This window comes from Aphelocoma coerulescens, chromosome 9 (genome assembly GCF_041296385.1).
Source record: "Aphelocoma coerulescens isolate FSJ_1873_10779 chromosome 9, UR_Acoe_1.0, whole genome shotgun sequence".
NCBI lineage: Eukaryota > Metazoa > Chordata > Aves > Passeriformes > Corvidae > Aphelocoma > Aphelocoma coerulescens.
In genome coordinates this window covers 9048676-9075178 of record NC_091023.1, presented here as the reverse complement: position 1 = coordinate 9075178, position 26503 = coordinate 9048676, and the positions used below count along the sequence as shown (strand labels likewise).

General features: G+C 39.9%; 1 protein-coding gene across 3 annotated transcripts in view; it reads left to right on the top strand.

Moving 5' to 3' along the window:
• PAX3 (paired box 3) overlaps window positions 1–26503 on the top strand; it is a 74892-nt gene that overhangs the window by 8023 nt on the left and 40366 nt on the right. The window lies entirely within an intron of this gene.

The window sequence follows — 26503 nt, the reverse complement described above, 5'->3', positions numbered from 1 at the left end:
GATGGCTGTGGCTGCAGGCAATTATCTTCTTGAGCCTGAAATCTCATGCAGTACTCTATATAATTTGGTCACTAGCAGGTCTAAGAAATCAACTCATGTCACTTGAAGTGTAATTTCTGAGGCTCTCAGAGCTGACAAGAAAATAGTGCTTAATTAAGAAAAACTCCCTAGTGAGTCCAGAATTTAGCTCAAGGCAGATAGTGCCAACTATATTTTCTGTCTTTTCCCCCTTCTCTTTCCTCATATCTTAATAGTGGGAGTCTAGGCCTGGGTAGAAAAGCCAGGTGTTGCACAAGTGCAAATTTGTGCAGGTGATCCCACGCAAACCCAGCACAGCTTTGTTTCTTCTGCCTCACCCATAATCACTGTGGGGCTCTGGGCCAGGCTTCTGCTTCCATATCATTTTTCTGAGCTAATAATAATAATAACTGATGACCTGAGTAATGAATAATGATCTCACCATCAGGTGAGAGTGTGATGGCCCAGCATGCTGAGCATTTTTAAAAAGGTGCTAAACGTTTGAATTTAGGGTGACTTCAAAGTGGAGTTTGCTCTTCCAGAGCTGCCAGGGCACTGCCCTCATGTCTTGAAGTGGGGGATTTTGAGGAGAGTGCTAATTGTCAGACTAACTGCAGGCTAATCGTCTGACAAAAGCACCAGTAATATTTCCAGCTGTGGGAAGAAAGGGTGTTAATCTAGCAGCAACTCTCTGAAGTAATACATATATACATCATATCCTTTGCTTGAAATCATGATTTTATTAATGGCTTTGAATGTTTTGCCGTCTTAGAGACACTTTCTTCAACTTAAAAGAGTCAGAGCCTGTTCAAGCAGAATTGCTGTGGGCATCCTTTCCAGATTTTCTAATTGTGTGTATCTAGAACAAAGCCGAATGTTATTTTAGCAAATGCCAGGATTGCTTCACACACAGCAGTTGATTCACTTGAATTTGTATTCAAGTTAGCACCTTATTTGGTTGCTTTGAAAATCTTCATTAGATTTACAGGGTATCATTCTGGAAAGGCTGAGGCAAGAAACAGTTGGTTGACTTCGGTGTGGCTAGGACTTCCTCTGAGAGTGTGATTTATATATTTGGCTTTCCAGATTCTCCTGTGATTACAGAATCTGTGATGCCAGTAGGAATTTACCATAATAGACATCAGGCTTTTCTTGAGACCAGCTCTGTAATGTGCTGAGCAACTGCGGTTCTGGGAGAAATCCCCAGGTTTAGGATGTAAAAGGGGTTTACTCGATTGGGCACCAGACCTCCAGTCCTGCAGATGCGGTTTACGACGAGTCGTGAGGAGTCCCACTCAAAGGGCCTATTCATGTGTGTAACGTTGCTCACGTGGGCCGGGGCAGGCAGGAATGGGGCCCAAATTTGTTCTATTCTGTTAGAAGAAAGTACCCACTGCACAAGAGGGTGACTCTAATCCCAAGTGAAACTCTGGCAAAACTCTCACTGAGGGCAAGGATCTTTGTGTCTGTGTTTACACAGAGGTAGCAGTGGAATCAGGAGACAGAGGTTTTAATTAGATAAAAAGCTAATTAGCAATTAATGCTGTAAGTAAAAGCCAATACCGATAAAATCCTTAAAAAGAAAAAAATTCCCATGTCTGATTTTGAATAGTGATTCTCCATTGTATCAGTCAAAGACAACACTTTTATCTAACACTTATTTGGGGAACGTTTAGTTTGTTTTGGTTTACCTATTGATAAGGGTTGGAACAGGATTTAGGAGAGGGAAGCCAATAAAGCTGATAGTGATAAATTATCATGAGTCCCCAGAGCTGTGTAATAAAACTGCATTGGGAAATGAAGCAGAACTACAAAGTGCTCTCTGGTTAATTTAAGAAGAAATTGAGTGAAACACAAAGCAATAAATCAGAGCAAGCCAGTCAATGCAAATTTCTCCATGTAAATGTCACTTTAAATCCTAGGTAGCAAACACATATGGCCACAGAAAGAACAAAATATAGAAATAAAAATGCAGGGTACTTCCAAATGGTCCCTGAACACTGAGCTCTCTGGCTAATAAAAATGATGTACAGTAATGTAATTCACCACAAGACCTTGTTTAGTGTAGTGTGAGTGCAGCATTTTACTTTACTTGCCCTGGAGTACTCCTGCCCCATGCTGTTAAACTAATTCAGTTTAAATCACTCTGCCTAGAAAAATAGTGAAGCATAATGAAATTAAAACTCGCTGAGGACACATTAGAGTTAAAGTGTGTCATGTGCTGAGATTATTTAGTTAGGGGAGTTTGATGTAATTGTTGACAGGTCGTTTATTCATCCTAGTAAATAAAGATTCACGAACTATTAAGAATGTGCATATATAACTAGTAAGACAGTAAAAGGCAATTAAGCAGTCAGTTTAATGTCTTATCTTGCTGGTTGCCCTACAGTTGTTTTACAACTAGGAATTAAAATTTGAAAAGAAAGTTTTCAGTGTCCCTGGCCAAATATTGATTAAGTAGTTGTTTGCTGATGCCATTGTAGCACATAAAAAGGCCACTGGTTCTGCCCCTTGTTCATCTTCCATTGTTGCTGATTCTTAACCTCGGAGATCAAAGGAGGATCATTTCAGTTTATCTGTCTTGGAAAATCATTCTTTACTCCTAAACCTGTATGGATTAATGGCCAAATTGTCTTTAATGAGATGTGAAATTTGAATGGAATCCTTATTTTTCATGGTCTGTTGAATGTATACACTGTATGCTATTACAGTTTTGTGGTTTTTTTTCTTTAGCATTACTGGATTTGATTTTGTTTAATTGCTTTACTTTTAGTATACAGTGCATTGAAACGTTACTATTGTAGCAGGTAAAATACAAAGTATTTAACTGAATTTTACTAAAACTAATTTTGTTGCATGTAATCTTTTTGATGAGTACAGCCTAAAGGGAAAAAAAAAGTTGTCTTTGTATACCAAATCACAGAGGAGATAAATAGTCTGATAAAAGCAAGGGAGCTGGAGAAGCCAGCCCATTCTCCAGACTGGCTCTCAGAATAAAAGGGACACAAACAAGCTTGCAACATTTGTTTGGTCATTCTCTTCAGTTTGGATTTTATGGATCCTACTTGCACCAGCTAGGATAGTTGTGCTGTCCCTTCTCCAAAAATGGGAGAAGTTGGATTGCCAAGGCTGTGCAGAAAAACAAGCAAGGGCCCTTGAGAACAATCACTTCCTTGTTGCATGGCAGAAAGTTATACTTATTTCAGAGATAGTAAAATATATCCCACCACATCCTCAGTAGAAGAGGTTGTGCAATCTGGAAGTGTTTTCTCGTCATTATGATATGAATTCTCATCTAAATTGTGTGGTATGGGAGTGTGAGAGCCAGGTCCCACTGCATACATTAGACACAGAAATTTAGCTTCACAAACAGTTGTAAGAAGCCTGGTAAATCCAGAAAGGCTCTTCTTGTGTTGCACTGAGTTTTAGGTGACTGGGTGGGTCTCCTCTGCTGCTGTGAAAAACAGCAGAGTAAAGGATAAGACCAAAAATTGTTAATCCTCATTTTCTCACTTAAATACACTGTTTCCATTCTGCCTGGTTATTGCTGATTAAAATATCAGTCTGTGCATGCTTTGCAAGTACTCAGCTACTTTAGGAGACGTTTGGTCCCAGAGAAAGAGCTAACACTCTTTGAAAGCATTTTCGATACAGATTTCCTTAAAGTCCATGAACTCAACTTTTTATTTCCATGGAGAGCTGTGGTGAGCACAGTGAATATCCATGCTACGTTTTGATTTTTTCTTAGTGGATATTAGCCTGGTTGTAGACTTTCTGCCAAACATGATCAATGTTTATATCATGCACAAGCCCATATAAGGACCAGTCCTAAGGATTTTTATATTTATGATATGCCTCCTGTTGGATGTCTGATCTGAAAATGACTATGTAGTAATTTCTTTATCAGATATATTGTCACATAGATCACTGTGGTTTGAATAGTACGAGGAATAAACTATCTGTGGCTGACATTTCTGTAAGCAGACAGCTTATTCAGCCCCTGTCAAATCTTATTCACCTTACTTAAATGAGTAGGACTGTTCATGCCAATATAATTGGAATCTCTTCCACGTACTAGGCCAGAAAAGCAATAGCAACCACAGCTCTTTTGGCAAAATTACCCTGCACTTTGTTAAAAACGTAACCAATGTATAACCCATCAACCCCCTGTGAGGCAGTAGCACCAACCGTACTCAGTGTAACCAAATTGTACTTAAAACTGCTTTCCACCTCTGTTTTTAACTGTCTCAGAGAAGATGGAGATGAGTATAGACAGGCTTTATAGAAACCAGGCTAGTGGAGTAGCAGGGAATGCTTCCACAGAAAATCCATTTCTACTGAAGATGGTGTGGCAGGACTTCCTTTTTGTTTTGACCTAAGGGCTGGCTGTTTGATCTGGTGTGAAGTGCTGAAGGGTCAGAGCATGAGGTGGGGGGATCTGTGCCCCAGTAAATACTCTGACACCTACCTAACCCCTCCTGTCAGGCTGAGTGGTGAGAAAAAACTTGCACAGAACTAGCTGGAAGTCAGGACTCAGCTGGTTTCATGAACAGCAAAATAAGTTGTTTTCAGAAGGAAGGTGTTTTAACAAAGAAAAAAAGGAAGTGAAAAATATTTAGTTTAAGAAAACGGAAAGTGAAATACACTGTTTCACAATGAAATCCTGAAAAGTACAGATTTTGGAAAAAAAATCTCTGGAATTCCATTTACCAAGAGATGAATCAAGTTTAACTCCACTGCAGATGGTGAACTGATGCTGGTGTGTGAGTGAACACTGAATTACATCATCAGTATTTACAAGTATTTACATAGAAGAAGAGATACTTTCAAACAACTACTAGCTAAGGAGTGATGGTTTAAGTAAGCAGTCATCAGATTTTTATGGTGTGATGTTAGGAACGGAAATCTACAAACTTTTTCTGTAGATTTCTAACACGTGGTGCAGAGAAAGGCATCATGTGTACCTCCCTTGCTGTATGTGGCAGTGATTCCCTGTATGGTATATGACTTCACTGTGTTCTTTGTCTGTGGAACTGGAAAATAATAGAAGAAAACATTTAGGAATCTATTTAGAAGATTGTACAATAGATGTCGCAGTTAGGAAAAAGCCCTGTGGGTTCATCCCTGGTTTAGCTCAGTTGATTTGACCTGCTCTCTTTTAAATCAACAGGCTCAAGCAAAAATGCTCAAATATTTGGCAGCTACACAGAAAACCACACAAACCCCTGTTGCTTTAGTACCCACAGCTTGTTTTCCAACAAATACAGTGTTGCCTTTTGAAAACCCCTTAAAACTAACTGCTTGTCTACCTCTTCTGAACAACATGAGACTGGCTTGAGCTGCATGTTGTGTGCACTGGGCAGGGACTGAAGCAGCCAGAAGCATTGCAGGGTCTCAGGATGCTCACATGTCCTGGTGAAAATGCAAAATGGCTGCATACAGCAGACATATTTTTAATCTTTTTATTATTTTCATCTCTCTCTGTTTTAAAAGTTTCTTGAGACCAAACTGTATTGGCATTTACATCGGAACAGTCCTGTGCTCTCAGCAGGACTTTGCAGCTTACTTAGCACTGAATTTGGCTCTGTGTGAAAGGTCAATTACATTCCAGATCTGAGGGAACACCTTCACTTTCTCAGACTTAGCAAGACCTTATAGTGCTTATAGTTGCTGGTAAAGAAGAGAACTGACACAGCCAGTAAGCATAGTTAAAATGCTACAAGCAGAGCAAATTTAAAAAAGCTGCTTTAGAGAGTGGCACTTAATTTTTCTAACATACGATTTAGCAAAAAAGGGCAAACAAACCCCCTGTGGCTCTCTGCTGTAAGGAACTCTGTAACCAATCTGCTCCATGAGTCCTGGCAGGGTGGGAGGCAGTGCTGCTCGCTCCCTCTGATTTCTGGCTCCTCCCTGGCTGAAGGGTATCAGGAGGGGAGGCACGCTCTGTCCCCCTATACAACATTCCTGCCCTCAACCTTTGGTCCTAATCAACACAGCAAATGAAATTTTTGGAAGGAAACCATGTAATTCGAATGGTTGTCAAACCCTACCCTAGCATGGGTGTAAAGAGGGCTTGTCCCCAGGCTGTAAGAGGTCACTTGGCCAAGGAAGAACTTAAATCAGAATTCAAAGTTACTGTGCTTCTCCTGTATTGGCGGTCGAAAAGATGGAGTGATGATTGATGACATAAATATTTCTGTTAATCTGACATCTGGAACAGACTTGTCAGCCTCAGAAGAGTAAGTCAGATACAGAAATTTAAAATGAATACTAAAAAAATCCTAAATATAGCTAGTATCTGAATCCTGGTAATGATAGCTATAGATAAAAAATAAAACACCCCAGAAAAGCGTTAAGAGGGGTGAAAAAGAAGATCCTCCAGGTGATCAAAGAGTGTAGGAGGGACTTACCTGTTCCTAATCTTGAGTGCTACCATGCAGAAAAGTGCTACTATAAAGAAATAGGCCACGTGGTGCTTATTTTTTGGCAACTGGTTAGCAGAGGGAGGGGCTATGGAATGGTGGGTTTCCCAGGATGGCAAGGCGGGAACCCCTTTGGATGCACTTATGTGTTACTTCTCCTGTTTTAGCCTCAGGGTATTTGTGGAGTGCCGTGCCCTTAGGGTGCCTTGGGCCCCTTTTCAGGGCCGGATCCTTTGGTTGAAAGACCCATTGTGCCTGAGTGCGAGTTTGAAGCAGTGAGCAGAGTCCTTGCAATTCAGGGCTGGGTGCATGGCTGGCTCCCAGCCCAGGTGGGAGCTGGGGCTACCCTGTTTCCAAACCAGGAAGCTCCTTGCTCTGCCCTTTTCTTCTGTGAGTCTTGCAAGTGATTTCCTTGTATTTATTGCAAGGTTTAATGCTTCCAAAGGACCGTTGTGTTCTCAAGGTGGAGATGGTGTGGTCACAGTTGTGCTCTGTAGGTGGTGTTTTGCACTAGCTGACATTCAGCTCTTGGAGTGAATGCCTCAGGTCCCTGTGATTTGGGCTAAAGGGCTTTCTCCCACCCTTGCACAGCTGGTGCTGGTTTGCTGCTGTGGAAAAGGGGCTGCCCAGGGCATCTTTCCATAGGCTTTGTCTTTCTTCTGATTGGGCTGTGGTGAGTGTGGTTCTCCATCTTTGAATTGGACCAAGGGATCTTTTCTAATACCCCTTTTGAGTAGGAAGGAGTGACCTTGGTGACTAATGTGTTTGTAAGTAAGTGATACCCCTAAATACAAACAAACAAGAAAAAAGTGGTTATGGCAAAATTGGTGCTGGAAGAGTTGGCTTTAGTTTGAATGGGAACTGGTTGGAGTTGGTACAATTTGCTCTGTGTGTCTTGTAGTGATTTTTGCATTGCTTGTGCCTGGAGCCAGCTGAAATAGGACTGTTTGCTCCTCCTTCCCTGTTACTGGTGTCTGCTGCTCCTGTGTGGTCAAATTTTCTCATTGTGTCTGTGGTGCTTCTTTCTTTTTGTAGTTTTTAAATAAATGGGACCAGTGACATTTTCCTTCCTCAGTTGTATTTCCAAATGTCTGCTGTTCAGGAATCAAAAGTGTTCCATAGGTTCAGCTGTCATAGTTCATCTGCTGAAACTGCAAATCCAGATGGAATGATCCTCTAGAATGAATGCTTTGTGGCTAGATAGGATTGCACCCTGTTCTTGGAAGAGTATTTGGGCTTTCAACTTTTGGGTTTGCAGAGTTGGGGGAACACCAGGGGTTGTTTGTAGAGGGGTCAATGGGTACTCTTTTGTCCAGTGGTCCAGTGGACCACTTAACTCACCAGATGCTGCGAGCCCTGGCACAGAGAAGCAGGGGTGTGCTTTGGTGAAGGGATAAAGACTCTGCACTTTATTTTAATAGTTTTATTACTATTTTTTAAAGCTAAAGCAGATCAATAGCTAGTGTGGTCTGGGATGAATCCAGAGGTGTCTCCTCAATTTACACTGAGGCTCTGAGCCACAATGTATTTACTGGAGTACAGCAGTAATTGATGCATATATTTTGCTAGTTTTGCTGAGTCTCCCATGAATACCCTGCAATTCTCTCAAATATGTGGTGTGAAAAATATATTCAATAATATATACAAATAATCATTAGTTCTAAGGGAGTATTTGATGCTTGAAATTTATGTGGTTGTGACTGGGCACACAGGTTCTGCACTGGTTTCTCTTCTACCACTGCTGTTGCATTCACTAAAAATATGTATTTCCTGGATAGATGCCTAAAATTTTGTGGTTTTTTTTCTTCTCTTTAAAAATGATATTTATTTTTTACTATTGTACTTGTTAAAAGAGAAATATGTACTGAGCAGAAAAAGGAGACAAAAATCATGCTTTAGCCATTCTTTCGTTGTACATTGCCAGTATATATAGTTTAAAACTGTAGCTTTCCCTCCTTATGCAAGAGAATGCATTTCTTAGTGGTGGGAGCTTGTGTTGCACAGGCTGACTGCAACAGAGATGAACTACTTTGTTTTGATTTTAAACTTTTATTAAAAGAAATCTGTAATTTATTTTATAAGCATTCTTCCTGACAAAGAGAAATAGTCCAGCAACTTGGACATGAAGTTATGAGCCAAAAAACTGAGGAGCCAGTTGCAATTCATAGACTGGCTTAAGCTTGTCAACAGGTCTTAAAAAAAAAAAAAGTTTTTAGAGGTAAAACTGCAGTAGAACTTGCAATAAGGCAAGATTGTATTTCTAGAGTTGGTGAAACATATTTTTTACCGATTTCTAAAGTTTCATGGAAAATGTTTTTAGTCTACTCCTTAAACAGTAAATTTATAGGTTTGGTTTTGTGTGTTTTTCTTCTTTTTTAACACCACTAATTCTTCTAATTAATAGTGTCAAGCATGTGAGATTCCTCATAAATCTGAAAAATGGACTATTGAATTTAATAGCAAGACTTGCATTGTCTTTAATGAAATTTAGTCAGAACCTAGACAGAAAGGGTTTTTTTCTGTCTCTCTCTTTTTTTTTCTTTTTTTTTTTTTTTTCCTCTTCTCCTTTCCTTGAGGCAGAAAAAGTTTTGAGTTTTTCTGAGGAAACTGAGGAATTCTAGCATTCCTGGGCATGAGAGGAGAATACTGATTAGAATCAGGCAGAGAGCAAGCAGGTGCTGAGCATGTTCATTGCTTAACCCCCTGCCCTGCTCCTGCATCCCTGCCTGACCCAGCGGACAGACCCCGCAAATAGCAGCAAGTTGCCAGATGTTGGAGATGTTTTCAGTAGGGTGATTATTCACCAGGTCTCGTCTAAAACCAGGGGGTTCCTACAATGGCTTTTTTCATGTTTAAAGCTGGGCTGGGTAAGCTATTTGAGACAGTGTTGGGGAAAAGTACTGTATTTCTGGGAACGAGTGCTGGCTGCTCTGCATCTGTGGTATCCCTTTGCAAAAAGTAATGCAAAAAACTAACAACCAGAGTAGATTGCCTGAGGGGGAGAAAGCTGTCTATTTTGTTTGTTTGTTTGTTTTTATGAACAAAAAAAGATTTTATGGGTTAGAAACAGTACACCCTAAAGAGAGGTGTGTTTAAAAGTTAAGACTCGAAAGCTTTTGTCTGGAGAATAATACGCTTGGTGTAAGGAGCGGCACAATGGAAGTCTTTTCTTCCAGTTATGTATGGACGAGCATCAGTCAGCCAAGGAAGAACTTCAAAGGCCAAAGTGAAAACTTGCTAGGCTCTTTCTTTCCTGACAGGTTCTTCTTGAGGTAAGATGGGGAGAGCTGTTTGTGCTGGGAACTGGAGCTGTCCTCCTGTAGCAGGGGAGGTAATAAATCATGTGCAAACTGAGGTACCCAGCTTCAACTATATCTGTCTCCAGCTGATTTGCCTTTTTGGAAGTTACTAAACCATCCCATCTCATGAGTCTTTTATTGCTTATTCATAAAGGAGTCTCAAATTCCACTTTTACCTTGCTGGAAAGGCACCACACCAGATGGAGGGGGAAGATGATCTATTTCTCTGCCTCCAAAAAAATGTTAATTATTCATATGCTGTAATTTGCCTTTAAGGTGGAGAAATAGCCCCAATGTGTTTTAATATAAGTGGTCCAAGGATATAATTGCTGTGCATTAAAACAGCAACCGAACTTCATGTCTGCAAGTATGTATGCAGAGTGTCAGGGCTGGTAAAGGAGATGCTTCTGTGATCGGAAATAGAAGCTCCAAATAGCATCCAGAGAAATCTATTTAACACGACCTTGCATCATCATTTCATTTTATAAATTTAATTTTTTTTTTTTTTTTTTTTTTTTTTTTATGCTTAGGAATTTATTTACGGGTTGTTAAATGCTGCAGTCTAGAGTTAAGTATCTCATTTTAAAATGGGTTCAAGTATGTCATAGGTTAGCCGCAACAAAGTAGCAGTTTTAGTGTTACTTGTAAGGCTGTGCTCTGGAGGCACTACTGTAGAGGAGTGTGTGTGTCACATCAGTCTTTGTTAAAGGAAGACACAACAGAGAAACCAGAGGATGTCTGATGGAGAAAGCAGCTCTTCTGAGTTCCCAGGAGCACAGAGCAGAGCAGTCTGTACTGCAACCCCAAACAGTGCTGATGCTCCTGCTAATGCACACAGGGCTATTTGCTTTTTGGGGAGTGGGGTAGGGAAGGCCAGACACCTTTCAGTGGAACAAAAGGAATCCTGTAGCATCTTGTCTCTAATATTTGAGAAATGCTTGTACAGGTGAGTGGGTAGCCCCTCTGCCAGCCTGTGGCCATGAGCAGTGTGTGAGCATCAGTGAGAACCACTTGTGCTGCCACAGACCCAGGGGCCAGGCAAAGCTGTGGGAGCCGAGTGCTGGGTCTGCTTTCTCAGGAAGTTTGTAGCAGTTTTTCTGAGGTTCGGGGAAGGGCCGGGTAGGGTGTTCTCAAAGTGTGTGTGGTGCAAGCCTGGGTTTGGACTTCAGTGCTGCAAAGACAAGGCTGTGGGGTTTTTGTGTGCTTTCTCTGTGTTCCTATCCTGATCATCCAACTGTGCCAAACTTAAAATTTGAGTCCCTTTCCATGACAGCCCTCATTCATTTAGCTATGAATTAGGCAGGGAAGAAGAACCAGTAATTAGGAACAAGCTGGCAATACTCTGTTCCAGTAACTGTTTCATGGTGTGTTTGAGTTGATGGCTGCAAGAATGGAAAATAAGTCTTTGGGATGATGTGGAAGATCTCTGTTTGCATGCTCTGTCTCTTGGCTCGAGCCTGCTGTACATGCTCGGGCATCCTTGGCTTCAGTTAGGCTCCTTGAAGGAAATGGGGTTTCTCTGACAGGTTCAAAATAAATGATCTGCCCACAGAGGCAGCAGTTGTGATATTTGCTAGGGGTGCATTGCATGACTTATCCAGAGAGACTCTATGGGCTGCTTTGAAGCCATCAGTGGAAGGTAACAGAAAAGGCAGCTTAGTGTTGGCTGGCTTAAATTTCCTGTATAAGGGTTTGCACACATATTGAGGAAAAATTCTGTAAGTGAAGAAAAGATAGATTCCCCCCGCATTAACGATTTCAGGTGAGTTCAGCTTCACTGCTGAGAAAATTTCATTTAGCAAAGCAAAGCGGTGTTTCACAGAACAAAGATGTCCAGTTGTGGGAAATGGTCATTTGAAACAATGATACTTTATAATAAATTTCAAATGTGCAATACTGCAACCGATGATCTTTTTTTTTTACTTTCAGCATAACCCATTGCCATCTAACTCCCTGAAAATCAAGTCTATGAACAATTACTTAAAATGAATTTTGTCTTTCATTTTGGGAAAAGGGTGAAAGAATAAATAGGATTTAGAGCCGAAAATGGGACAATAGGCTTGAATTTGGTAGAGTGTTGCCAGCAAGATTTTAGTTTTACAAAAGTAAAGGAAAGAGGAGATTTTGGATTTTGGTTCTGTTGTGGGCTGACAGTATTAGACCCTTACTGGGAATCTGATAATAGTCCTTGTTTTGCATCAGCTGTACGGGCCTTAAAATACATTTGGGAAATGAAAGTATTTGGTTCCCACTTTTCTGGAACAATTTTAGGCTCCTTTGACATTCCTGCTGGAAAAGTTCTAGATCAGAGTATTATTTTTACCCTATTTCATCTCCAAATTTAAACCACTCTCTGTTTGCTAGAGATTGAGATAGGGGAAAGTTGGGGACTAGGAGAGATTCTTATTTTGCTGCCACTTTCCATCAGATGCTCATCACTCATGGAGTGCCACAGGCACTTGTAGAATGAGTCTTCATGGGCATCAAAATAGAATACAAACCTGAAAATTTGTCTGACAAGTTTCTGTTACACAAATATTCAGGAGACATTTGGGCATTTATCTATCTCTGCCCTTGATTGCATTGGGAAGAGAGATGGGTAAAGAGCTCAGTGTCAGGTTCAGTACACTTAGATTCAGCCACCATTATCTACTTTTTCCTGTATATTTCTATAGTTGCTGTGTATCCCTGATTCAAATTCTACTAAAAGAACAATTTCTAATCTACTTTAGCTTGTTTTGTAGGTTACAAAGAGTGAACCAACATAATCTGAGCTACTGACTTAAAAACTCTTGTGGAACAAGAAATAATGGACTGAGGCATTACAAATTTATACTTTCAGATAGATTTTCCAATGAACTGTCAGGAAATAGTGCTATAATATAGAATATGTTTTTAGATCAGATCCTGGACTGGGCATCAAATTTGTTGCCTGCTGCTGTCAAATCAGAGTGGTTCCTTTGTGGAAGTGCCTTGATTTCCAGGAATGTAAGAGAGTCTCAACCTGGCTGTTGGAGCATTTTGTGGTTTGAATAACTGAGGACTTTTTCCTGAGCAAGAGCATGTAGGATGTACTGCCAGGTATTGGATTATTTGTGTTATAAGGTCAAGTTATTTTTCTAATTTTTTTGGGGGGGGATAATAGTTGCTGTTTATAGAGAATCTCATTCTATTTAATAATATAAAACAAATTATGGAATCAACAATACCATATTTTGGGGAAAATTTGAAAGATTTCTGGTCACTTTTAGTACAGATTCTGTACTAAGGTGGTAAAGCACACTTTAGTGTGATGTATGTGCCTACAGATATCAGTCTCCTGAATGTATTTTTAGGGAATATAGTAGATTTTAAGGAATGATGCTCAGTAACTTCTGCTTGTTCTATGTGTGTGTCACATTTCACACGTATTCTGCAGATACACACAAACAGTGAAGCTGGGGCAGAGCTAGGTCTGACTAGACACATTGATTGTGCAGCCAGAAGAAATTCATGTACTTGGTACAAAAGATGAGTTTGTAACTATTTAAGCAAAGCTGTACCTCTTTTTATTAGTAAAAGAATGCAAATGGAGGCTTTTCTGCATATTAAGAAACATTTTTTTACTGCTCAGAGGGCTTGCTGTCAGCACCCATTAAAGTCTCCAAATTAAAATAAAAATAAAACAAACAGCAACAAATAACCCCCTTCAACCCTTGAGTTTCAAACAAAACCAACTGTATGAATATGCTCTGTGGGGCAGATAATTAAGTAAAGTAGGTTATATCCTCAAGACATTCCTCTGGCACCCCTCCATGTGAGCACTGCTAATATCCTTTGAGTTACTTTGTGCTATTGTCTTTCTAAATACTATTTGGAGGTTGTGCTGCTCTGGAGATCTCAGAACTGTTTTTTCTGCTGGGAAGATATGAGTCCACTGAATGTGAAATTCTGTCAAATCATGACAATTATGGCAAAATTTTGTTCTAATGAAAACAAAAGGAGGAATTCAGGCTACATAACCTCACTCATTTCAACATTTGGCAGAACTAAATATTTTTGCTTGTTAATTTTTAAATTTTATTTGTAATTTAAAAATTTTTACTCTTAGAAAATGAGGATTAAAGACCTGATTATTTTTGTTTAGAGACAAAATGAATGTATTCAAAAAGAATTTCCCTCTGTGGTTTTCCAGTGTTGAGACATATTCAGATTTCTCTTAAGAAGGAAGACAAATGCCAAGATACTCAAATTCTTTGGGGACAGTTTCTCACTCTACAAAGTGTCCTTTAGAGAGCTGACTGAGAAGAAATGTTAGAAGCAATATTTTCAGTTTTCTTTGCCTCACCACCCAGACTCTGGTTTACACAGGTCAGTCAGTCTGTGGGACGTGCAGAAGTTGGCAGTCTCTTGCAGGGTGAAGTAAAGAAGTGATTTTTGGGGTGGTGGTTTCCTGTGGTGCTGCTGTGCTCAGAGAGAGCAGCACCAGAGCTGGAAGGAAAGACCTGGAGCATGAGCTCTGACTTCCCCAGCTGGGACAGTCCCTCAGAGGAAAAGAGGCTGTCACAGCAAACAGCAGGAGTACTCATTTGCACTAGAGCAACATATTCTTCTCACCCGTGAAGTGTTAGTATTGAGCAAATTTGGTTTGCACTTAGCTTAAAAAGAAGCAATTTATGCAATAACTGTAATGGTTTTTTTTCTGTTTGCTTTGCAGATTTGTGTTAATTTAAAATCATAGGAACTGTTGAGGGAAATAGCAGGCGACAGCAAAGCAGTTAATTGTAACTGTGCAGTGGTTTGAAATAGAGACATGAATATTAATTCTTTTGAAGCTGCCTGACGTATAAGCTGAGTTTGATTGGGGCTGCTTCTTTCTCTCTCTTCCTTTAGCATTCCTTCATTTTTTCATTCTTTTGCCCACTTGACACACAGCCTCTCTAAAGTGGTTTTGCAGAAACTGTTGACATGATCCCTGAACATTTTTTTCCATTGAGTAAATTGCTCCCCCAACGTATAACCTGATTTTTAATGAAAAGATTTTTCTATGCTGTTTCGAACAGAAGAAATGTCTGTTGGTGTAAAGGTGTGGGTGGAAAGATGGTCATTGGTGCTGACAGTACTGAGCACTGCTGTGGCTTTTGGATGCTGGGGATAAAAAGGTTTGTAGGGAGAAGGATATTGAGGTTTTTTTGCTTTTGGAACATCTCTGGGGCTGCCAGAAATTTTCAGTGAGGTTATATTCAGTGCCTTTGAAATTTAAATACAGGTTGAGAAAATAGTTTTGTTTATTAACTCAAGTTATGGGTGCTGTCAGTCTTCTGCGGGGGGGGGGGGGGGGGAAGGAAAGAAAGGTGTAACTTTGAGCACACACTGATTTGTTCTTATTACATAACAAAAGTCTATTTCTTTATCATGTTATCATTCAGTTAATAAAAATTAGCTACAATAACAGCATCAACTTAGAAACCCCTCAAAGTCCAGGGGATTTTCTTTCACAATGAACATGAATACTGTTCAGAAATACAAACAGTCAAAGGATAACTTTAGGTCTGAAAGAGAAACCTGGCAAGGGTAATTGAATAAGCCTGGATCTCCTGAATATGTCATGGTGAGTGCAGTCAACATGTCATAATTAGGTTTATTGAGGGCCATTCCAACAATCTGCTTCTATTCTTCCTGCCTTATTGTCCACAGCTAGGCAAATAGCCAGGGGACAAAAGGAATCAAGTGCTGACAAAACATGAAAGAAGAAAAAGATTTAGCTGCTTTTATCAAAGAAACTGAGAAGGACTTTGTGTAAATAAAGTAAGTAACTGGCCATCCTGCATTTAGGCAATGCCGTTTTCATTAGAATTAATTCTTGACATATTGGAAGGGTTCCAAGGGAAGGATTTCTACTTCTGACAAGTTTAATTTGTAAATTAAAAACAGTTGGTTAAACATGAGCTGCCATCAACAAAACTTAACTAAAGCCATACATGGTCAAGTCCTAAGCAGGTGAAAAAGAGAATTACTTTGAAAACAAAGTATTCCCCAAAATTATGCAAATTCTTGTTACTTCATAACAAAGTTTTCTATGGAGACCTTCAGCAGATAGCTGTTTGGAAATCTTCTTTGGATCCTGTTTATTTTGCTATTTAAATCCTGTTAGCTTGCATAGTACTTGCTGCTGGCTCTTTACGGTGGATCAGAAAAAGTGACCTCAAGGTTTTGGGATCTTCTGGGGTCTAATATGGGAAAAAAAGTAGGACTTATGTAAAATGCCTGTGCTTTGGGTAGTAAGTGGAGAAGAGCTTTTCAGGTGGGTTTTTCCTGTCTCTCCTTTAACTCCTTAAATGATGGTGATGTTTTGTTTGGGCACAGGTATAAATGAAGTCTCTGGATTCACACATGGTAGTTTGATTAAGACCATCTCAGCACTGCCATTCTTGTCTGGGAGCTGCCCCTGGAGAATCCTCCTCTTATTGAAGTCAATGTGAGCTTCTTCCTGCCTTAGTAGGAGTAGGATTGGTCCCTCTGGGCTGAGCACGTAGGGTAGCTTGTATCAGAGCATGTGCTTTGGGGCCATATCTTTTAAGATTAAAGAATTAACATAGGGTCACATTTTCACTCTCTTGTACAGCTTTTAATTTTCCTTGAAGAAAATTAGGTTGTGTTGTATGTGGGAAAACTAGACACCCCTGTTCTGTAACTGTCCAAAGTGTTTGTTTTTTGATAATTTTGTCACTGAACATTTCCAGACCAAAAAACCCCAACCCCTTTTCTTAATTTAGTCTTAAGGTTAAGTAGATGTACTATGAAAATTGTAGGGGAAAAAAAATTAAACACACATAAATCCTTTTCTTCAGAACTTTAGAATGTTTTGAAATTAAGTAGGAAGGCTGAAATTTATGAAATAAAAATTCATTACAGAAAACTTAATGTGTCCAAAGTGTTTTGGTGCTTCCTAGGACTCTGTGCAGTTAGAACTACGGGCTTTGGGATAGCAGCTGTCCAGCAGAGACGCTGGAATGCTGAGAGCACAGTTCAGTTTATCTAGGTGCTTTCCCATAAACTGAGTTTTGCTGAAAATTCAAACTTGTCTTTGAGTTTAGATGTTTTCTACAATTTGATTTGATTTTCAGCTTCAGTGATCTTTTAAGATTTTTCTTTTTTCTTTTTTTTTTTTTTTCTTTTAAGAAAGAGTCAGACTCGTTTTCATTGATCTTCTGTCCAGAAACATCCTGGGCTCTTAAAGAAGACCCAAAGGTTTTGATAAAATGTCTGGCAGCAGGTAGGGGTTGGGCAGGAGATGAATGAGGATGGGCTCATCTGCATCAGGCTCTGCATAAACCCCAGGAATGGTGGCACTCTTGGTAGCAAAGAGTAGATTGTCTCAGTTTTGGGACTGTATTTCCACCCACAGGACATAGATGGTAGGGGAATGCTGTTCTTCCAAGTTTAAATTGCCTACTTTCAGTCAATTCCCTGACGATAAGATTAGATGGTGATTATTAAGCTCTAAAGTACTTTGTTGTGGGTTTTTTTTTTTCAATTTAGTAACAGTAGTAAACGCACTGCCAGTATTGAACTACTTTGTATAGGATTTACTACTGAAGTTGCAGATAATAAAAAAAGCTGTATAATCAGACTTTCAAGTGTGGTGGTGAAGCTATTTAAATGAAAACCAAAACCAGAAGTAATATTAAAAATGACAAAAAGCAGAGAATAACTGAATCCAGTTATCACAAAACAGTCTTGTGGTGTTTGTCACAAAACTTCCAGGAAAATATTGTCCAGGAACACATATGCCCCAGGCAATACTGGATGGACAGCTAATTGTAGGGGAGTAGGGGTGGTTGTGTGCATGCCCCTGTCCAGTGTGAAGTGGTTTGTATCTATGAATGGCTCTGTTCTGCTTTGTATCAGCAAAGAACTGATGTAATACAAAACACCAAGAAATCCATTTGCTTATGTTTCAAATTTTATGGTGGTTCTTGATAATTCAATAATGATAATGACAATAATAAAAGGTCCCTTTGGTCCACAAAACATAGCGATTTAGCTGTTTTTATGGTAGTGAATATGTAAGATAGCTTGATTTGCCCAGAATTAGGCTATTCTAGAACAGTTATTATCATAACACTATATATGTTTTATGTACTGATAGAAGCTGGAGTGACAGATTGGACAAAATAGAGAATAAATTTTATAGGGAAATCCATTTTCTTCCCATTTTAGTGTTGGGGGGAGGGGGGGTTAATGTATAAGGGTAAAGAAATTTACCAAATTTTGAAAGATGGAAAGCATCTAAGGTATTTGTTTTGTTTTATTGGGTTGATTCTCAACATGTTCCAAATGGGAAATTTAGGTATCCTTGTTGGAGACTTGTGCTATAACTCTACATCTAGCTTTGCATGTGTAATTTATTATACATAATAGTCAGGAATTATTGTGACACTTTGCTGTATTTCTAGACTGTATATGATGAGTAAGAGCAGTGTGTATCAAAGAAGATCTGTACAGGCTGCAAACCCCACTGTACTGCTAGTCAAGAGAGAACAGTCTGGGTGCTTAGTGCTTGTTTCAATAATGTAGTACTTGTGGCAATTGGTGTGTGAGTAGATTTGACTTATTAGTTGTGACTTGATGGGGGTCAAAATGTAGGTCTCGGCTCCTGTAATGGCACTGTAATGTCTGTCATGGGTGAGATCCCCGCCAGTGGTGAGGCTGGGGCCAGCCTTGGGAGCCGCTGCTGTCTGTATCTGAGCCTCACCTTTGCCTTGTGAAGCAAACCAACCTGGTGGCACCTGGCTGGGCCTGCTTCTCTGGCCTCCTGTGAGGTTGCAGCATGGAGAGTGTGTGGTTCAGTGCTAGGAGCTGGCCAATCAGTCAGTCCCTCAACCTGGAGTAAGCCCTTGGGGATGACTTTTCCATCTTCAGCCCCGAGCTCGTGTCATGTGTCAGGCTGCTGCTCAACTCACTGTCCCCACTGTTCCCACAGCCTTGCTCTGAAGTGCATTGCATCTGGGAAACATTCCTGCTATATGAGTGGAGGTGGCATATAAATGACTATTTCTAAATGTACTGGGACGCAGTTTTACATCCAGTGCTCTTCCGAGGCTGTGATTTCTAGAAGAGGAATTCAAGTGGGGCAGAATGATTTATGTTGACAGCTAATAGTGTAATCTAGCCTAATGTACAGAGCTGCCTGTGAATATATGAAGAAGAGTGAAATTAATAATGTGAAGTATGGAAAATATAGGGAAAATAAATTAGCTAATATTGTTTGAAAATATAACACTTCTGAAAGAGAAGAGCATCAGGTGTTAGAGGAGCACTGCAGGGGTAGTGTTTGACATTTAATGAAATAATTCTCAGAGTTAATCCAGAATTTTGAGAGTCTTGGCTAGTGTTAAATCAAGATTGCAAACCAGAGTAGCTCAAAAACCCCACCCAAATTTCAGTAGTACTGTTAATTTAATGCAGTACAGTTGAGCAGTTTTCTAGCAGGCTGCTCAACATATGATTTTATGTTCTGAAAAAAAAAGCAATTTAACCATGCTGGTCCTGGCATTGAAACTTCCAAGTCTCTTCTGTCCCTCTTCTGCAGCTGAGACCTTTTCTTCTGTTGCTTGTTTTTTATTACTGTGCTTCTTTTCTCCACCTCACAAATGCAAGATGCTTTTCCAGACTTTGTCAGTACTGAGTTTCCAGCTGGATGTTTAAGGTCAAAGTTCTTCACGTTCTGGTGAGTAATAAAGATTCCAGTCCAGGATTGGGGTGATGAACATTCTTGATAAGCAAGGCAGGGGTAAGGTAACAGTGGAGGAGTTAAAAAATAAATCCAAGGAAGCTTTGGTGAGGGAAAGTCTTGTGACAGGTTGCACATAGAATTAGGCTTGAGTGGATGCAATATTAATGATTGAACCTTTTTGAAGAAGTGGGGCTAAAAATGTGGTCTGTGTCCTTCCAGGTTGTTTGTACTCCTACAACCTTCTTAGTTATGGGAGATACCAGCACAATTCCTGGTGAGAATGCACTTATAAGTCACTTTTACACCGTTATGAGTATAGCTAATCCTCTTTCATGGGGGGATAATTCTTCTGCAAGAAAACAACCTAGTATTTGTTAAGTAAATTATTTCTGTGTAAAGAGAAGTCTGAGTCTATAAATAATAAGTCAGAATTTATAAAGAGGACACCTGTGAACTCCTTGTTTCTGTATACTTGCATTGTGGCTGTAATTATATTACATTATATTTTATGTTGAAGCTTCTCATTTCAGTTTTATATTCTTGCTATTTTAAAGAGAAAATAGAAGGTTTCATAGGCAGGATCAAGAAGTTGAGTAAGCTTTCCTAGTGCCCTTCATATGTCTCAAATAATCAAAACTACCCAGTTTTCTACCTAACAAAATCCCCAAAAATTGTAATTTAGAACAAAATATCAGAGACCTTTAAGGCAATTAAGAAAGTTGAACACCCTAACATTTTTACACAGTACTCACTCAATTCATTAGGAAAATGCAAATCAATAATAATTAAGTATAGAGTTTTTATTCCCTAGGCACTAAAATGCAAATTACCAAATGTGCTTTGTCTCAGAAAAAAATAAGCAAAGTTAACTTGCTGATTCCTTTTATTTCTAACCCTGGAAAGAACTGTGTTAAAACTATTTCTTTCTTTGGTCTGAGTCTAAGGGTGAAAGTTTAAAGCCCAAAGTGTTTTTTGTGGAAGGTAAGGGGAGAGAGGGGGCTGGAACAGAGGCTGAGCTAGACCCCAGTACTTTGCCAAAGGTTAAGGGCATTATGAACACAATGGGTTGTTGATACTTTTTTAACACTTTCAGCCATATTAACTTATTTTCTGTTGTGGGGATGTTTGCGGGTTTTTTTTATTTGTTTACTCTTGTTTGTTTGAACTAATCACCACTTAAGTGAAAGCCTCTCTGCCTGCCCTGCCTTCTCTTCACCCAGCATTTAGCCATGGTGACCAGTCAGGCATAAAAACGTGCTTATCTGCAAATGAATGGCAGCTCTTTGCTTCATTAAAGCCTCTTTCTCTTCTGGCACTCGCATTGTGACCCTTTGATATTAATTCAAAGGGCAATTAAAGAATGCGGCCCATCTTTGAAGTAAAGCATTCAGGGCAAGGAATGGGATGAACCTGGGACTCTGATGGACTGTGCACATTCAACAGGCCTTTTCAAGGCAGTTTGAAGTGACTCAAAGAAAATGGGCAGGAGAAGGTCAAAGAGAAAAAAGGGGCTAAAGAAACAGTCTGTATTTGTTCGAAGTATTAGCCAAGCAAACTGCAAATAGCAACAAAATGAAACAGTTAATAGAGCAGCCAGACAGAGGCATGTCAATCACTTAACTTGAACAGCATTGGGCTAACCAAGGCTTCAGTCCACTGTGTTATCTAATTATCTTGGGAAAGCCAGTAGCTGGAAGTAATAGTATTGTATTTCTTTCTGCTTACTGCTCAGAAAAGGTGATAAATACTCAGAGCTTCATAATTATTCAACATATATACATAAAGAGTGGTGAGTTGGTGGATTGTAGGCAAGCTGCTAGTAGAAAACCAACAAAAAACCCTTCTCGATTAACCTGAGATGCAGAATGTGAGCATTAGCATGTTTAAAAATCGTGTAAGGGTTTGCATATGGAGCGAGCTAAGACACGCATGGTTTCCTCTGGAACAAACCTTAAAGACAAACACATTTACAAACCTTGGAGCGCCGTTTTCGATCTTTCCTCCAAATATAGTTTTAAACCACATGTAATGGTAAGGGTCAGACTTTAAACCACAATAAACAATGAGATTAAGAGCCAAGACTGCAACTCTCTTTACTTAGCATATGCTGTTGTACCTAAGCGTTGTAGCACACATGGTATGAGATTCCTGCCTTGTTTTGCCCTAACAGGGTAAATTAAGGACAAAGTTTCACATTTGCCTCACAGGTTTTTTTTGTATTGTTGGTTAAATTATCCCCATGGGGCTTGATTTTCCACTGGCCCAAATTTGTGCATGAAAAACAAATACATGATTTTATTTGCCCAAATGGATGTGCCCATAAACAGTCATATTTTAAAGTCCTGGCATAAGAAAAGATTCCTGAACTTATCTTCATAGTTGCATTAAATTGTCAAATTATTGAAACAAGGAAATAATAATGAATTTGCAATGTGATAAAAGTGCTCTGGCCTTGATCCAGATGATGCAGAAGATTGTATAATAAGATGTGAGCAGAAGTGTGTGACAAGAACCATCTTGAAATATGTGAAGTTTTGCAACGTTACTGAACTACTTGCATCTTGGAGATGCTTTTTTGGTCTTGATATTTTTTTCCTTTCCTCTTTTTATTTTTTGGTCAGTTTTTAATGTGAATGGATTTTAATTAGAGTGGCTGTTGCTTTGTACTGGTAAAATCTGCTGCACAGGTTTGCAACAGTTTGCGGGGGCTGCTGCGCCCACCTTTGTGTAAATGTAACTTCAGTCTCCAGCATGATCCTGTTTGGTGGGGTCCTACTCGTGTCAACAAGCCCTAAGATGTGTAGCAAGATTGGGTGGTACACTTGGTTTAACATGGTAAAGAATTTATAGCAAAAAATGCTCTACACACATGAAATGGACAATATACAATATGACTTAACGCATGTTAAAAAAATACTCCATCAACAGCTGGTAATGGTTTACTGTGGAGGAGAAGGAAAAAATAATTTTTTTGTTGCTGTTGTTGAGAAAACAAAAGCATTGGCACAGTCAAAAAAATCACTTTTGTTGAGATCTTGCATGCTAAATTTTAACCAGAGGGACTATTTTTTTTTCCTGGCTACGCTGCACCCTCCTTTGAACTTCAGTCTAACAAATAACCTAAAAGGCTATTCAGTGTGGTTGTGCTTGTATGAGGGGTTCTGCCACCATACAAGAAGAAATATCATCTTTTCTTTTATAGTGGCCACTGTATTTTTTTTTTTAGGAGCAGAAGAGAAGAGGAATTCTTGTGTATGTTAGGCATAGCATGTTTCGAAGTTACAAAGTAATAGAAGAAATGGCACTGTGTGAACACTTCACTGTCTAAGAATTCTAGCTGGAATAACTGTACAGAACCAATGACCTTTGTTTTGTATGGGTCCCTCCTGATGTCCATAGGGTTTTATCTGTAGTCTGTTGGAGTCAAAGCCATAAATTAAATTTGTTTGGTTTTTAAAGGTTCTCCTCTTACAGGAGGGCTAAGGCTCTGTAAGGATCCATCTGAATATATCAAGACTGACAAAGTATCATTTCATCAGCTGAAAATAGAGAGGATTTCTACAAGGAGCATAGAGCCTTAGCTGGTGCAAGCTGCCTTGCCTGTATCTCCAGCTGGACTTGGATCAGGATCCATGGTAGTGGCAATCCTGTTTGGTGTAGTTGGCTAGCTGGACTGTTTTCATCATATCTCTCTCTGATTTTAAGCTGTTTCAAATATTATCTAAACTTCTTTCTTCCGCTGCAGACGGAAAGTACACTGTTCTCACTCCCTGGGGTAGCTGTATTTGCCCAAAGCAAGGAAGGTCAGTGCATGTCCCAGAGGGGTGGTTCCCTCTCCTGCTGGATAGAATTCCAGTTTAATAGCCTCTGCCAAGGTAAAATTGGGAGTGTAGGGCTGCAAAAGGAGGCAATAGTCTTCAGGTTGTGACCAGAGCAAAAGAAGGATGGCTGGATGGAGTCACCTGAGCTGAGAAAAGGAAACAGAAAGCACTGAAGTCCCATGATGTGTGTTATCTACTATCTGAACATACAGCAAACCACTTGGGGTTTGAACACCCTGTTCTGTGGAAACTTGGAAAGTTGGGATATCTGACCAAATCTCATTTGCATGAGTTTCAGGGAGCTTTGTTTCCTCCTAAGATTTTGGTTTCAAACCAAGTGAGCCCTGGCTGCAGCATGCGTTGGTGGGACGGATGCCTTGCTTGGAACAGGTTTTCTTTCTTTGCTGCAGTTGTCTCTACTCATGGTTTTGTCCTACAGAAATCAGTCCAATTGCCTGATCCAAGGGAGCTATCAAGCCCCAAACCCTGAGAAGACTACTCCAAACCCCACACTGTTTGGGGTATATTCTCTTCTGGAAACAGGAAAGAGCATTTTAGGTCTTCTCAGACATGCATAAGGATTTAATAAAAACCCCAACCCTTGATTAGTGCTGCTTGCCTGGTAGAGTTTCCTAGATGCTGTGTGTGACTGAGTCCCCTCTGTCCATGAGGTGAGTGTGCTTTGAGGCTGGACATTGCCCTGGCCCATTCCCAGGTTGTCAGCCTGTGGACCTGAGATGTGGGGTGGGTGCTTGGGATGCACCTCTCAGGGGGTAGTGGGATGCTGGAAAGCACAAAATTTCTTACCTGGCTATTCTACCACCCAACTAAGCTGAAGTCTGATTTACCTGTGCAGCAAGAGGTAGAACCTGAGCATCTTTTCCTTGAAACTGGTGCCTGTTTATCCTTGTTGGTGCAAGTGCTGATGTGTTCCTGGTCTTTGATATCTTCAGTGAGTGTTGGTTTGTGCTATGTGGATTTAGCTTTTTAAATGCAAAACTTAATTTTAGGCTGCTTTTTTCTCAGAGCTTTTGGGAAATATTTTTTCCTAGCAAGAAAACAGGGCCAGCTCTTAGAATATAACATCGTAATTGCTGAGGCTGTACTGCATTTTCTGAACAAAAATAAGGGGTAGTTGCTTTGCTTTGCTAAAACCCCTCATTTGCTGTTTCCCAGTGCTTCTCCTTGAGACTGGAGGCCTTTTAGTTGCTGGTGTTCCTTCCCAGACGCTGATTGCTGCAGTGCTGTGTGTGTGATGTACACTCGATACATCATCTAAGCACTGGAAAGCATTCATTCCCTTTGTGCAATCTCTCAGGCCTGATGTAAAACAGGCAGAAGTGCAGCAATTCCTGCCATAATGTAACATGATTCCAGGAATTAGAAATTTCCAACTCAGAATGTACCAGGAAGCAGCAGCACGCCTGTGCTGGCGGGGGTGGGCTGGCAGTGGGCTCCTCATCCTCTCCTTTTAGTGCATAGTGTGTGTGTATGGCTGCAAGAACAGAGGGTACAAAGGGTAGGAATAGACGCAAATATAAATGTACCTGTTTTTTTGCTGTAGACTCTAAAACTTCTTCCAAGAATTTGGTCTAAAAACGCCAAGTGTTAGCTAGAAAGTGGTTCTGAGTGCCTCAGTCCAAAGGCTGGATCCTGCTGACATGGGAATCAATTAAAGTTTTGCCTTTGGCTTTTATGGCTCCGGGACTGAATCTGAAAAATGCCATAAAGTGATCTGAAAAAAGTTGTGAAGTTGCAGAAATACACAGATGAATCTGAAAAGCACGAAAGGAGGCTTTTTAGACTATATTATCATTCATGGGGAGGTTTTTTGTAATGTTAAAGCACTTGAGTGTTACTGGGAGTTTTACAAAGCTTGGAAACAAAAGATTAAATTCTAAAGGAGTATCTTTAGGTTTTTTTTTTTAAATCTGGAAGCCCACTAAATGAAGTAAACATCCAGTATACCCAAATTCAAATAACAACAACTTAAAAAGAGGCAAGAAATCCTTAATAAAACATGTCTAAAATTAATTATGACTAGAAAATAAGTTTTTTCCACTTGCAAACAATTGACAGGGTTTAGGAATCAAGTCTGGGGTCAAAGGGTCTTGATGGCCAAGTCAAAGGGCACCCAGAGATGTATATTAATGCATGTCAGCTTCTAGATCCTAGAGTCAAGCAGTAGTTCATAAAAGAAACAAGGCATCTTAAGAAGAAGTGTTATTAGCAAACATCAGGTCAAAGTTTATCTTTGGGTCAGTGTGTACGGAAGGGTCATCCATTCATGCTCCTAACACAGGCGTTATCCTTAAAGCTGCCTTGGCGCAAGGTGTAAAGGGGAAATAGAAATGTGAAGTTTTAACTGTGAAAAAGTGGCAATTTATCAGAGCAGTTTGCAAGATTAAGACTTAAACTGAGCGTCCTTAATGGAGCAAAGGAAAATAGGAATTTTATTTCAGTTACTCTTGGTAGTGTTTTTTGTTTGGTTCTTTTTGAAATCCAAAGCTAAAACTTAGTTTTGTATGGACATGCAGGACTCTCAGCAATGTCTTTGCACTCTTGCCTGAGTCAGAGTTGATGCTATAGGGGACAGACATGTCTTTCTTTTGAAAGGACCAGTATAGCCAATGTCAAACCCTTTGATGTGAAGGTATTGTAAATCTTTCCACATGATTCTTCCTGGAAGCCATGGATTTCCTAAGAAGCGTGTTGACCAGTTCATCCCATTTACAACGCTACTTCTGCAGCTCTGCTTTCTCCTCTTCCCACCGCCTTGGGTGTGGGAACCCTGGCGCCCAGGGCAGCCGTGGCCGGGGGCGCTCCGCCACTCAGACCTGGAGGAATGCTCCTGCTGTGCCGGAGCACACAAAGGCTGCCTACTTGCTTTGACAAGCCCATGCTGCAGAAAATCCTTGCAATCTTTTGTGCTTCGTGATGTTGACTTATTTTAGTTCCACGCTAAGATGCTCCCCATTGAAACAAGCCAAAAAAAAAGAAAAAATGGAATACGGTGCTCTTAAAAACTGTTTTTCTGATGCCTTTAGGAGGCACTTTGCCTGACTTTCTAAAGAGATGTGTTTGAACGGTGCAACTTTGGTTATGCTTTGGAGGGGAAGAGAAGGGCATAGTTGTAGGAATAATAAATATGACTGTTCACTAAAGCCCATTATGTTTGCATTGAATGGCGATTAAAATATAATGTGCAATGATAACTGAGTATTT